Source organism: Tiliqua scincoides, chromosome 1, assembly GCF_035046505.1.
Source record: "Tiliqua scincoides isolate rTilSci1 chromosome 1, rTilSci1.hap2, whole genome shotgun sequence".
Classification (NCBI taxonomy): domain Eukaryota; kingdom Metazoa; phylum Chordata; class Lepidosauria; order Squamata; family Scincidae; genus Tiliqua; species Tiliqua scincoides.
Window position 1 is genome coordinate 229822445 of NC_089821.1, and position 15749 is coordinate 229838193.

The window sequence follows — 15749 nt, forward strand, 5'->3', positions numbered from 1 at the left end:
TTGTATAAAATTACCTTCAGGCTATGTGAATAAGGGACATGTGAAACATGAATGAATTTTGTGTTTAGATTTGGGCCCCATCCCCAAGATCTCTCATTATATATATGCAGTATTCCAAAATATGGAAAAATCTGATATCCAAAACACTTCTGGTCCAAGCACTTTGGATAAGGGATGCCCACCCTGTATACTGACATGCACACATGGCTTTTTAATCATACAAGCAAATAGATCTTAAGAGTACTTGAGGATTGGGACCTTGGAAAAGAGAGGCAGGAGGGCAAAGGACACATAATTGAGAAGTTTTCCAACAACACAATTGCAGGTATGGAAGAAGATGTGTGTCCTTTATTTCAGATGTATAATGAGCTGTACAGTAGTAAATAATTATTCCTTTTAGGGGGACCAAATGAGTATGCTTTCTTTTCCTTTGCTGAACTTGTGATGTTGGCTTCATGTTTTTCACCTCTACCCTACTTCCCCTTACTTTCTCTTAAGGCAGAAAAGAGTGTGATTCAAAATCAGGGTTGTTTTTATTGCATCATCCTTATTCCTTCCTGTTAATAGTGACCAAAGAGATATACAGAACTTTCTTATGTAATGGGAAGGTCAAAATGTGAAAAAGAGCCACTCCCAAATGTCTACCTCTATGGAAAAAATGGTATGATCAAAGGTTGCTTGTTGAGTATGTTTATTAGATTTCTATCCCACTCTATCTTGTGGCGTCAGAGGACTTCCACCAGTTCTTCCAAATGTGAACACTTTCGCTTCCTCTAGTCCAGAGTTTCTCAAACTGCAGATCGGGACCCACTAGTCCCGATCCTAGTGGGTATAATAAATATAAAATATTTATATTTCAAGTCTGATTTATTAGACTTGATTCTCCCATGGTCTGTGATTGCATTTGGGGAAATGTTACAGACAGCTACTCTGTATATGCTTTCAACAATCATAGTCAATGGGACTTACTCCCTGGTAGGATTGCAACCTAGGATTGTTAAAAATTTTCCTGCTTGATGATGTCATTTCTGGTGGGTCGTGACAGAGTCTCATTCTAAAAAGTGGGTCCCGGCGCTAAATGTGTGCAAACCACTGCTGTAGTCTAACGGGCTCACAATCTAAGTTGTGCATTAAGAAAAAATGGCTTGCTTAGCATTCGCACAAAAAGGTTCAGTGTTCCATAGAATGTTTTCAGCTAATCATATGCTTTGAATAATTCAAATTTGGGCTACAATTAAAAAAAAAATGCATGATGCTGAGCCTGTTCAACCAATACAGTTCAACAGGCTCATGTAACCAGATTCTGGGCACAATGCTAACCAGGTCTACTCAGAAGTAAGTCCTATTTTGTTTAATGCGGCTTGCTCTCAGGAAAGTGTGGTTAGGATTGCAGCCTCTGTTGCTTTTGTTTGAAGTGAGCACTTCACTGCTTTCAAGTATTGTTCTTGTTATTCAGTGGTTATATATAGGTATGCACTATGAATAGAAGAAGAAAGAGATGTTCTTTCTTAATGGCTGATTATATGAGTGCAGCAGGAAACATAGTAGCACTTATCATGTGTATTGTAATTCACATTCTCTACCTAAGTAATCTTTATTACAACTCTATCAGGAAGGTCAATATTTTTATCCCCAGGAACACAAAGAGATAGCAATTTATAGGAGGCTAACTTTTGCCATGGGAGAGGCAACATTGTGATTGGGGACTTGCTGCTTCACAACACTGTGCCTTAGGAGCAAATCAGGCAAGACAATGAAATATCTGGAATCAGATCTTCTATCACAGTGTTTCTCAAACCATGGGTTGGGACCTACTAGGTGGGTCGCAAGCAAATTTCAGATGGTTCCCTATTCATTTCAATATTTTATTTTTAATCTGTTAGACTTGATGTGACATGGAATGTGACTGCATTTGGGGAAATGCTACAGACCTGTACTTTGAACAAGCTACTATGCATATTCTTTTAACAATGATAGTAGTAAATGGAACTTACTCCTGGTAAATGTGGGTAGGATTGAGCCTAGGATTGTGAACATTTTTCCTGCTTGATGATGTCACTTCCGGTCATGACATCACTTCCGGTGGGTCCTGACAGATTCTCATTCTAAAAAGTGGGTCCCAGTGCTAAATGTGTGAGAACCACTGTTCACATTAAATGTCTGAAAAAAGTTGTTCTGGTGTGGAAATTTTTTTTCAGATTGTCGTATTGAGGGAGGAGGATTAACACTTTTCCCTGTGCCATTTCCTTAATTAAAATTCCTCCCTCCCTGCTGCCATTTGCCCTGTTAGGGATAATTTATGTGTATAGTTTCTCTAATGGGGAACAATGCAGCTGGGAGGGAGGGGCAATTTGGAAAAAATGATGAAGGGCAGACTATGAACCAAAACCAATCCAAATCACCTCCCACGACCCTTGCAGTCTTCTCTCTCTCTCTCAAAATGTTAGGCCCAGTGTGCTCCTAAAAAGTATTCAAGCTTGTAATTCTGTCTCTGTATGGCTTACAAATGTTCCCGCATGCAGAGGAGGACATAACTCCTCTGCCGATACAGCGGTAGCCATGTTGGTGCCACCGCATCACCATGTGGAGAGTTAGGATTGGGCAGCCCATGTGATAACTGTCAGCTGGCAGACAGACCCTCAGCTGGGTGCAAGAGAGGAATTTGGCACTTTATCCTATGTTTCTTGTGGCAATAGAAACTAACCCCTATGTACAGTCAGGGCACAACTTGGCTTTGACTTGTTCCCTCTGAAAAAAGCACCAGATTTCCCAGAGGGGAACATGGCCCTTCCAGGTGCTGCCCTGGAGATCACCATAACCCTCAAAAGCAGAAGTAACAGGCAAAATAAAAAGTCCTTAGAACTCCCAGACCTGTAACTATAAGTGACATTAATAGCACAATCCTATGCATGTCTAATAGGAAGCAGGTCCCACTGTATTCAATGGACTTACTCCCAGGAAAGTAAGTATAGGGTTGCAGCCTCAGTGACTATAAGTGGGCAAGGAAGGAGTCAGATTTTGAATAGTCTTCTGGAGAGTTTTGTGTCTCAAAATTTTCCCTGTCAGCTTCGGTTCAACATGTCCCCTGATTGTTAAGAAGTTTCCAGTTTTGAAGTCAAATATGATAGTACAGTACTTTACTTCCTTGGCAATTTGTTTCTTACATACCTGTTGAATCTGATATCACTGAGGCCCCTCGCTGTTCCAGAAAACATTGTTGTTTCATGAATGTTCTACTCTGAATGGATGTCACAATAAGAATATTTTTGGTTGGCAACCTTCAGTCTCGAAAGACTGTGGTATAAGCCTACAGCACCTGGTATTCCCAGGTGGTCTCCCATCCAAGTACTAACCAGGCCTGACGCTGCTTAGCTTCCAAGATCAGACAAGATCAGGCATGTGCAGAGTACATCAGCTGCCCCAAGAATATTTTTAAGCTACAGGGAAAAACATTTCTAGTTGATGGCTAATACTTTAGCAGTAAGCAACAGGGATGGGCAAATCCAGGGTGGCTTGACTCAAGCCAAGTCCACAGTTACTGCCCCCTGTGACTCGACTCCAAAACAAGTTATAATGGGGGCACTTTTCAAGTTGCTGAGTTGCCCTTTTGCAGCTCTAAAGGACTCAAGTTGAGTTGCCCCCTTTAAAAACCCGGCTGTGGAAAAAACGAGGATACTGCGAGGGTGTGTGTGTGTGTGTGTGTGTGTGTGAGAGAGAGAGAGAGAGAGAGAGAGAGAGAGTTCGCTTTAAGCACTCGTCTGCTGTCCCCGCCCATCTGTAAACAAGGCAGGAGCGGGTGGGAGAGATTGCGAGAGAGCGGGGACAGAGGAGGGTCATGCGCAGCAGCTGCGAGGCTTACCTGAACTACCCAATCTTTGGCAGATCTACTCAGAAATAGTCCCACTGTAGCCAATCATTCAATGAGCCTGCTGGAGCCATGCCATGAACTTCTCCTGATGACTAGGAACCGCCTCCCCCCGCCTTATCCCCTTATTCGTTCAGGGAAAAACCTCTCTCCCCCTTCCTGGACTTCTGCAGCCAATCATAAGGCAAGAACGCCCTTAGCTCCTCCTTCTGTCCTCCCTTAGCCAAAGAAAATATCAGGTGCCCATCCTTTGTCCAATGATTATCGGTTCTTTCAGAGATGGGCAAGATAGTTTGCTCCTGCCACCCTCACCCTTCCTGGGCTTCTGCAGCCAATCGTAAGGCAAGAACTCCTTGGCTCCTCCTTCTGTCCTACCTCAGCCTAAGAAAGTATCAGAACGCCCATCCTTTCTCCAGTGATCATTGGTTCCTTCTTTCCTACCAGAGATGGGCAAGAGAGCCCAGTCCCACCTTCCCCCTCCTAACAAAAGGAAACATTAACCCTTCCTTGCCTCCCAGTTGGAACTTCCCTGCTGCTCACCTGGTCTGAATGATGGCCCCATGAGGTCTTTCACACCACAAAAAAAGTTAGAAAGCACACCCAGATGAGCCAGACAGACCCATATGGGTCAGTCAGAGCCAGACAGACTTGAGTCTGCATGTGTGGGAATGAGTGCTGAGCCAAGGGCCCCTTGACTCAAGTGTTTTTCTTAGTCTTCCATGCATGCGACTCACAAGTTCAGAAGTCAGCAAAAAACATGCACTTTCGTGACTCAAGTCCAAGTCATGTGACTTGAGTTCCCATCCCTGATAAGTGAACAGGGAATTAGAGGACAGGCCCTCTCATGGACTGAGAACTGGTTGGAGGCCAGGAAGCAGAGAGTGGGTGTCAATGGGCAATTTTCATAATGGAGAGAGGTGAAAAGTGGTGTGCCCCAAGGATCTGTCCTGGGACCGGTGCTTTTCAACCTCTTCATAAATGACCTGGAGACAGGGTTGAGCAGTGAGGTGGCTAAGTTTGCAGACGACACCAAACTTTTCCGAGTGAAGACCAGAAGTGATTGTGAGGAGCTCCAGAAGGATCTCTCCAGACTGGCAGAATGGGCAGCAAAATGGCAGATGCGCTTCAATGTCAGTAAGTGTAAAGTCATGCACATTGGGGCAAAAAATCAAAACTTTAAATATAGGCTGATGGGTTCTGAGCTGTCCGTGACAGATCAGGAGAAAGATCTTGGGGTGGTGGTGGACAGGTCGATGAAAGTGTTGACCCAATGTGCGGCGGCAGTAAAGAAGGCCAATTCTATGCTTGGGATCATTAGGAAGGGTATTGAGAACAAAATGGCTAGTATTATAATGCCGTTGTACAAATCTATGGTAAGGCCACAGCTGGAGTATTGTGTCCAGTTCTGGTCGCCGCATCTCAAAAAAGACATAGTGGAAATGGAAAAGGTGCAAAAGAGAGCGACTAAGATGATTACTGGGCTGGGGCACCTTCCTTATGAGGAAAGGCTACGGCGTTTGGGTCTCTTCAGCCTAGAAAAGAGACGCCTGAGTAGGGACATGATTGAGATATACAAAATTATGCAGGGGATGGAGAGAGTGGATAGGGAGATGCTCTTTACACTCTCACATAATACCAGAACCAGGGGACATCCACTAAAATTGAGTGTTGGGCGGGTTAGGACAGACAAAAGAAAATATTTCTTTACTCAGTGTGTGGTCGGTCTGTGGAACTCCTTGCCACAGGATGTGGTGCTGGCGTCTGGCCTGGACGCCTTTAAAAGGGGATTGGACAAATTTCTGGAGGAAAAATCCATTACGGGGTACAAGCCATGATGTGTATGCGCAACCTCCTGATTTTAGAAATGGGTTATGTCAGAATGCCAGATGCAAGGGAGGGCACCAGGATGAGGTCTCTTGTTATCTGGTGTGCTCCCTGGGGCATTTGGTGGGCTGCTGTTAGATACAGGAAGCTGGACTAGATGGGCCTATGGCCTGATCCAGTGGGGCTGTTCTTATGTTCTTATGTTTTTAACAGCTAATGATTAATCAGTGTGCAGGTTTTGGATTTTTCATCATCTTTGCCATTTATCATCTTTTCTGGGAAGAGCTGTAGGCCATCCAGAGTAGGCCATCCAGATTCTCTGTGGGGGCATGCATCTCTCTGTACCATGCCCCTCTCTTTTTTCTTAGCTCTATGTCTATGGCCTAACCAGGAGGTTCACACATGCGTATCCAATGTGCTTGTGTTCTTACAATTAATGGAACTGATGTCTGGCCCCTATGAGGAAGAACCCCTGGCTTAAGGTGACCCTAGATGAGTGTCAGGAATCTGAACTGACAGAACCTTCACATTAACTGCTAGGGATGTTTACTGAATTGGAATTCACTTATGGGGTGCAGTCTGAGATGAGTTTTGGGCAGGGAAACAGTAGTTTTTGCTGTTGGAATGGGAAGAGACAAGCACAGAGCAAGCTGTGAGTTGGCTGAAGTTGAAAAACCTTGACACATGAAGCTTCTCTCTCTGGAGATCTGATGGACTGGATGCCTTGTAGAAGATTTGATGCCTGTATAAAGCAAATATTAATGACACCCTATGTCACCACTGACCTTTCATACAAAGGAAACAAAAAGCACAGTACTTACTAGGGAGCTGCACAGTGAGACTTACTTCTGAATAAAAATTCTTGGGATTGTCCTGCAAACCCAGCAGTGCTGCCGCTAGAACATTGTCACTGCTCAGGGAGGTGGGGCGCATGTAACAATGTGCATATTTTATACTAATTTAGATCCAAACATTTTCCTATAACCATCCTAGTATTTTAAAAAATTGTATGTTGTGATCATGAACTGATGCTTATCCTGACTTCTGCTTTCAAGCACAAATATGCTTGCACCGACCGTACCATCACTGAAACTTCCTGAATAACTATGACTTTGCATTTGTGGCATCTGTGTGCGCGCACAAGTGTGTACATGCATTTTAAACAGTGAACCTACAAGTTAATACAAATGCAAAACCAAGTGAAATTTGATGGTGGCAGACCCGTTTATTACTTTGAAACCACATTTACCCCATTGACTCATACTATGTATGGATGGAAGGAGTCTAATACAAGAGCAAAAGGATACACAGGTGAAGGAGGCTGAACTTTCTTGTCTCCATCATCCCCCTACGTGATCTTCTGAGGGGTGAGCTCATTTCTGGTATCAGAGCTCAGTTGTGGAGAAAAAAGTTTTTTTTTTGGGGGGGGGGGGAACAGACTGTGGGCAGGTAAAATATCAGACAGATGCTTACATACACAAACAGAATCTGTATTGTGGCCAGTGAAGTTAAGCCAGTAAAAGTGAGCTTGCTCATGCCATCTGTTTGCTTGTCAGCCATCTGCTTTATCCCTGGGGATATTTTCTGTAATGGCCTTATCCAAAGAAGCTCACTGCTGTGACTGTTACTTGAACGTCTCCCGCTACCTGTGTTAGACTTGAAAAGGATCCTTTATGAGCACTGTGAGAAAAATAATATTAAGACAGCTCAGCTATCTTAGGTCCAATATTATTATTATAAAAACAATGATGTTTGGTTCTTTTCTGAAAAATTGGAAATCCATGTGGGCTTGATGTGACAGGCCGAGGTGCCTCCATTTGATTCTTCCTAATGCTTTCACATACCAGTGCACGTACTTAAACCTATTTTGCTTCTAGCAGTCACGCTAAAGAATTACTCATCAATGGTTAAAAGGCCTGGGTCTCTGGAAACAGTGTTTTCTCCTGACTCACCTGTTGAGTCAGACTGAGCTGAGTGAGCTAGGTAATATTGCAAGACTCCTGGGAAGAAAGCTGGCTGCACAATTTATTGGAGGGAATGAAATGAGCAACTTGCAAGCCGATTAGACAAATTTGTGTTCGTGCACAGGAAACGTCGACAGCCCACTCCCAACCAACTTTCCAGCACCAATGCAGCTGCGCCAGTGGGGCAGCAGATGCTGCATTCTGTGATAGGGGGCAGATACGGAGGCCTCCTCATGGTAAGGGTATGTTTGCTTTCTTAGCTCAAGTCTACATTGTGGGTGTATTGGTGCTAGAAAGTTGAATAGGATTGGGCCCCTACGGTCCCCTGGCCCCTTAGACAAGGTGCTATTGTACCATAAATATCAAGTATAAGTCAATATCACAGGCAAGTCGAGGGCGGCTTTTGAGCCAAAACCATGGAATGTTCTATGACCCTCGGATAAGTCAGGGGTAAAACTTAGGTGTGTGTGAAAGTCTTTGGAAATGACTTACTGAGAATTGTTCTGAGGCAGCCCCCAAAAGCCAAAAAGATAAAAGAAAAAAAGGACCCATCTTACCTTTTTCTCCAAACAGGGAGGCAGATGAAGGTGCTTACAGAAGTTGTAGGCTTTGTGAGGAATACAGTGTGGCACTTCCATAGCAGCCCCCCTCATACAAATTACAATTCCCGTATGTGCTTTCACTTCTCTTCCTGTTTGGAGAAGAAACTAAAATGGCTACCTTTTTTTGTTTGCTTTCTGTTGCTGCCTCAGAACTGCTGGTAAATAAAATTGCTCCTTTTCTCCCCTACCCCCGTGTCCTGCTTCACAGCCCACCTCACTAGGCAGCTATTCCTAGAACAGTGGTTCCCAACCTTTTGAAGCCCATGGACCACTGAGGCAAAATTGGAATCATCATAGACCACATGCAAACCCCCTACTCCCAGCACACAAAAAATACAATTTAAGTTGTAATAATTAGAGAAAATTTATTAGAGATTTATTAGATTTATCCTTTATAGAGAAGATATGAGTGCTGCTGCTGGCTGCAGATAGTCCATTTTTTGCCCTGTCTGGTGGTCCATGGGGAAGTGTCTCCCAAGTGTCTGTGGGGAAGTGTCTTCTTTGTCAGCTGTGGCTGTGGGTAGTCAGTGCTCCATCCTCTCTAGTGGTCCATGGGGGACCACTCACTCAGCGAGATGCTGGAAGCAATTGAAGGTGATTCTTTTTCTGAGACTTCATGGACCACTTCACAGGGTCTCATAGATCACCTGTAGTTCATGGACCACAGGTTGTGAACCAGTGTCCTAGAAGCTTTATTTGCTTATTGATCCATGTATAAGTCAAGCCAAGTTTTCAGGGTCAATTTTACGGCATAAATTTTTCAACTTATACATGAGTATATATGGTAGTTTCTGCTTCGTTGAAATAAGACTAGAGAACAGCATATAACACAAATTGATGAATATATGAGTGGAAAGTATGTTTATTATCTGATGAAGGAACTTCAGCAGGACATTAACGTTCAGAGTTGGCTGAAGCTGCATATGCGCCTTCACCTCTTTTTGATGATTGTATCCAAATGCAGATCTATGGTTTCCTGAGAATGTAAGTTCATGTGCTACAGTTGTATTCCATCATCCATGAAGGATACTGAGATCAGCACATATAAGGCTATCTGCTTTCTCATCACAGCAATCCTGTGAGACAGGTTAGGTCAAATAGTGTTCAGCCCACAACCAATCTGTGAACTTTATGGGTAAATGGAGATTTGAATCCAGCTGTTCACCATTACAAACATCACCAGATTGACTCTGGGCTGTATGCACATAGTACACCACTCCATAATTGTCTAGGACTAGATGATAATTCAGTGAGACCTGGAATCAGAAGCCTCACTAGGGTTTGCAACACCCGGTGTGAGAGCTCATTGCTTCACACCCATGGTGGATTTCTTCCCATACTAGACCATACAGAATAAATTACAATATCATACGCACATCCTAAATGCAGCGGCATCACTAGGGCTGGTGTCACCCCATTAACTTTGTTTATTTTAATATATAACAGTACAGGTCACCCAACAAATCACTAACCAACAAAAAAACAGTGGCCAACTTGATGGTACTCACACAACTGAATAAGAGTTCTGGTATCAGTTCTGATACATGGAAATGAGAGCTGACTCATACTAACACCTCATTGACTGTGACATAGGATGGTAGTAGTAACTTGGTTAAAAAATAACTAGCTTATTTCCCAGGTTAACTAGGAAAGGAATAAGTAGGTTATTTTTTAAAATCAAGCTACCTGCCTAAGAGCACAATTTTTTTTAAAGTGGGTTGTAGGTGTTAACTGATGAGTCAGAACTGATGCTAAAATGATTCTTGGTGCTAAAATACAAAAAAAAACCAATGCAGTCACTTGACGTAACTCTAACAAAATAATTTGAGAGTATATTTGCCGTTATAGTGTGACAAAGAATAACAACTTTATAGTCTGCTAAGTGTATGTAGGTGATGGAAACAGGGTCTATCATGCATAGTGTTGTCCTATATCAGGGTTTAGAAGGGGAAATCTCCACTTCTGCTTTCCTTTTCCCAAGAAGAATAGGCACCTTTAAGCAGCACCTGAGGCTTAGCTCTTATAGCAGTAGCTGAACAGATAAACCTGTATCCAAATTGCAACACTATAGACTGATGCTGGGAGCTCACATGAGAAAATGTTCCTCTGTGAATTAAAACTACTGCGTCAAAGAGATTAAAATCCTTCTCCCTGGCACCTAGTTTTCTATGTGCAGGACTTTTTTTTTGAAAGAGTCAAATTATGGGGGGGGGGGGGGGGAGGAGAACAGCAGCAAACAATGATTTAGAGCTGTGGGTCAGGATCTGATAGTTGGTGGGTTGCAAAACTGACAAGCAGATACCTGACAAGAAAATGTATTGAACCCTATGGAAAGTGAAATTGAGCTGCATGTGCATGTTTACTCATGAGTAGGTTACAGTGCCTCAGTCTGCTTCGAAGGGCTGGCCGAGAAAAACGCAATGCCACCAAAGTGGTGATTTGATCAACGATGGCCCTAAAAAACACTTGAGAAGGAAGCTCAGGTCAGCTGGGGCTAGTGAGCGAAGTCTGAGGCAACATGTGGGGGTGGTTTGCATGTGGGCAAATGGAAACAGAGAACAAGTCAGGGGTAGTTCATACAACGGGGGAGTGTGGGAATGGGGAGCATGCATTGGGCAGGGATGAACTGGGATGGTATGTGTGCACCTTTACACACACTGAAACTCAAAGTTGGACCACATCCAAGGGACTTGCAAGCTCTGACACTCAGGGCTCATAGCCCTGGTTATGCTGAATTGGTGGCCAAAATCATAGCTTCATGAAGAGATTGTCATCCTTGCTTTGCATTTCCTATAATGATTTCCTGGAGATGAAGGGAAGGGAGCTATTTTGCATTTTGTGTATTCTGTCTTCATGATATAATTCCCAAAAAACCAAAAGCTTGTTGTTTGATGGATACTTATATATTCATGTTGGAATCAAGTATGCAGAAAGCATGGAATAATCACAGATATATTGGGGGAGAAGGAACATTTATTGAAAATTGATATGTACTGGTAATGTGGCACGCTACATATACGGAAAGCTAGGAATGCATTGTGCATGCACTTTAACATTGATATACGTACTACAGGTCTTCAGAGAGACAAAGAGAGAAAATGCAACAGTGAATGTACATTACAAATGATTCTCCTGGCTTTCCTTTGGGCAACATAGCCTCTGAATGACGCACACAGAGACTGTGTTCACTCAGCAGAGCAAGACAGCATAACGGATGGGCTGGCACAGTTACTCCCCCCCCCCTTTTTTAAAGGATGCCCTATTTAGCTGAGAATCATCACCTAGATGCTTTTATCCGTTTTTAACACCTCATTGATTTTTACATAGCAACAAAATAGCAACGCAAGAACTGGTTGCAGGACCATAAACTGGAACGATCGACTAGAGAAAACCGAGATAACAATTACAGCAGAGACTGCCTTTGCATGTGACACTCATTTTGCTACTTGGATACGATTCATCCCCTAACATCTTTTTCTTTCTACCATGAATGATTAAATGCCTCATTAACTGCCAGAGGAAAAACTATTTTGGGGCCTAGATCCTGAGGGGTCAAGCTAAATGCTATATGGGAGATGTGTGCCACTGTCTTAAAACTTCTTGCTTAAGGAAAAGCGGCAGCAGGAAGCCATGATCCTCAATGGAAGAACAGCAGGGGAGTAAGGTTGCTTAGTCTTTCCTCTCCATTTTGGTCATTCTTTTTCTGCTCCAAATCCTGCCCCCATTTTCCACTTTGTCGGGAAAAGATAGGGGTAGAGGTAGAAAAACAGCTACAAGAGCGTGTTTTTGACTGGGAAAGGTTCAACAGACTCTCCCCTTCCGCTCCACCATTCCTGAATGAAGTCTCCAGCAGCTGCTTTTAATTCAAGAACAACTTTGTGAACTGCATCTCTCATGGCAGTTATAGTTTGGCCTGAATCTTACTGGGAATAGACATGATTGTTTCTCATAGTAGTAATGTGGGAATGTTTGTGCAGATGTGCTGGCACCAAGACTGACCCAGGAAGAGGGTTGGCATAAGCTCTGCATAGCTTGATTTTTTAAAAAAGATCTAGGCACCCCCAACCCCTTCCATTATTTATTCAGTTGTAACAGGGAAGAGACAAGCCAAATAGCATTGCATGAAGCCCTTCTCCCTTAGGAGGCTATTGGAAAAGGGGGGCGACTAAAGACGTGCAGAACACTGTTCCTGCAAGTGCAAAACTGAAGAAGGAAACTGAATTTGTGGAGCCAGAGAGCCCTCTAGTGGGGAAAGGTGTGAAGATGCCGAAGTATTCCGTAAAGAGACAATCAATGCTGGACAGATAAGTATGAGGATAAGAAGGTTTTCCACAGGCTAGAGGAGAAAGCACTATTGAAGAAAACTCGAAAAGAGTTAATGAGGCAGAAGAGAAGCTGACAAAGGGTGCATTCAAATGAGGATGTTGCCTGATGTTGTAAAGGAGAGAAGTCCTGAAGATTGACATATGTTAGAACAAAAGTAAAAGAGCAAGTGTAATGATAGAGTTTCATTCACACTTTTTTTCTCCCATCTGTGACACATTGCAATCAGGGTCACTGCAGAAGAACCAAATGGCCAGGCAGACGGGTTGTTCTACGGTTTGCTGACTTCTTCCTCTGGGTATAGTCAGAATAATAACCCTAGGAAGCCCATCTGCTGCGATTGGGTGACTTGGGATTGGGTGACTTGTACTGTTTAGAAATAAATTAAAGCTATGGGGTTGACACCAACCCTAGTGATACCACTGAATTTAGCTTGTGCTTATGATATTATAATTGATTCTGTATGGTCTGGTTTGGGAGGAGGTCCATCATGGGAGTGACGCAATGAGTTCTCACCCTGGTGATGCCTCTGCACAGAACAGAGCTTGATCAAATGGATACAGTAACCAAAAACACCAAGCAGATGCTCAAGAAGACAACCCCCCCCCCACACACACACACACACTCAGCATACCACCTTGCTAAACTAGTAAAGTTTGCAAGTTGGCTTGGAGTGAAAAAAGTGAACTGAGTGAAATAATTTCCTGACACTCTAGCTAGGATTACACTCCCTAACATTAGCTACCTACATTGTCCCAGGAATCCTCATCCCTACACTTACTGGAGAGTACACAAGTGCACTTCCCAAGGGTCATTCTCTGCGATCACAGGCAGAACCTGGCAGAACACACACAGAGCTTCCTTGAGCTTAACTAACCAAAGTATGATGATGAGTTACCTGATTAGAGCCCACCTGCCCTCTCCATCCTAGACAGACATGTTTGCTGCACACTTGGTTGGGCATGTCTATCTCTAGGCTGACTAGCTGCCCCAGACAATAAATAATTTCTCTGAATTCTCATCTACATGTGGCTGGTGGATAACAGAATTTCAGACACAGGAAAAAGGCTGCTGCTAACAGTTTTTTAGGCTGCTGAACCTGCACAGAAGCTTCTGAGTAGTTAAAAGTTTCCAAAAATAAGGAACAATAGGCAAAAAATTGGAGAAAGGAAAAGGTGTTTGTCACAGGGGCATTCCATGTTGATTTGCTCATAGTATTATGCATCTATATTTTGCTACATTCTCACTCACCTAACAGGGATCAGAGTGATGTGATGAACCATTCAATTTGACCTTGGGACATGCAACAAGTAGGTACAAACATACAGGTGCAGCCTATTTATCCATGGATTTTTTACCTGCGGATTTGTCAAATGGGGTGGAGGGGGGGTACTGACAGTCTCACACACACCTTTGCCCTTTGCGTCTAGCTCCGTTTCCAGGCAACCCAAAACACTGCAAAAAGGCTCCGCCTCGCCCAGGCAGGGAAATAGCCCTGGAAGAGGTTCCCCTTGCAAGGAACAGTAACATTCCTGGAGCTCCTGAGCCAGCAAAGAGGCTGAAGGGGTGGGGTGGGGGTGGGGGCAGAAAACCTCTGTAGCCAGAACACGTGGAGCTCGCTCGCTCGCTCACGCTCACTCACACACAGGGGCAGGTATGCTAGCAACAGGGGATTGCTTTAAAAAACCCAAGGAGTTGTCAGATCCTGGGGAAGGGGTTGAGGGTCCTCCAGCCAAAAAGGGGTTCAGACTCACCATGTGGCAGGTCCCTGGGGTGAGACTGAGTGGCCTCAGCTCCAAAAAGGGGGGGTTAGATCCACCTGGGTCCCCCTCTAAGGGACCCATTGGCTTCTAAGGTAGCCTGGGCCTCATGGGCATGCAGCCTTCCTCCTGGCTATTAGCCTTGCCCGGCTTCCTCATCATCATTGGCCTCCCCGGCCTTTATAGAGTTCCCGGCTCCATCCCTCTCACCCGGTCAGCCTGTGCACCTGGTCCTGGAACCAACCCCGCTCTGCTGTCTGAGTCTGCGGGGAGGCTTGCTTGCCAGCTGAGTGGCTCTGAGCCCCGGCCTGCCTCTTGCTCCTCCTCCCCGCTGCCCTGCTTCTGGCTGAACCCCCCCATGGGGTGAGAAGACCCAGCGGCGTCCATGGGGGGAGGCGCCCTCCCTGGGGGCGCCACTTGCGGACGGTATTCTTCCCCACTCATCCTCCCTCACCGGACCCAGCCACAGGGCTCCCTTCCCTTCCCCCTGCCTCTGGCTCCCCGCAGTGCCTGGTCATCTGCTGGGGTTGCTGGGGGTTTGCGCATCTCTCCCAGCTCTCGTCCGTCCGTCCCCCGGCACCCCTGCACCTCAGGGAGGAGTGTCTCTCTGGGGGCTGCTCCTCCTCCCACCCACGGCTCCCCGCCAGCCCTGGGGTGCCAGGGCTGTGCCAGCCCGCAGGGGCAACTGCCCGCAGCCTGCAGGGGTGACTGGTGGGGTCTGCTCTCCGTCTCCCATGGCTCTCCCCCGCCTGTCCTCCATCCCCTCTGCACCTCCAGGTAAGGCAGGGGCTGGCCAGGCAGCGAGCGCCTGACAGGAGTGTTTGCCGAATCCCCCCCCATGGTGCAGGCAATCACTGACACAAGCAGACCCCCCCCATGGTGCAGGCTATCGTGGACACAAGCAAGCCTTCCCACCAAGCGAAGTATGAGATTTAACCTACAATCCTCTCCACACTTTCATGGGAGTAAGCCCCATTGACTACAATGGGGCTTACTTCTGAGTAGAAATGCATAGGGCTCTTAAAAGATCAGCATCCCAACTGCCAAAGAAGCCGGGTAGCTGGCAACAGGGAGGGCTGAGTATGGAGGGGATTGATAACAGCTGCCTTAGTTTCCTTCCATACGGAAGTGTCAGGCTGCAGTGTATTTGCGTAACTCTATGGAAATTAGCACAACACGTTTTTTTGTTAATCACACCAAGTCATGGAACGGAACTAACGCGGATAAATAGGCTCCACCTGTATATCTTTTCAGAGGAAACTGGTATCCAGATGTTATCGTTTGACTTGTCGTCTGCCTAGTCCATGTTCATGGGTAATCGCGCAGTGGGTTATCATGTCTGACCATTCTCAGATGCTGTCGAAGTGTAGGGAGTGGCTCTCAGTGTCTGCAGGCTGTTCCAGTGCAGTAG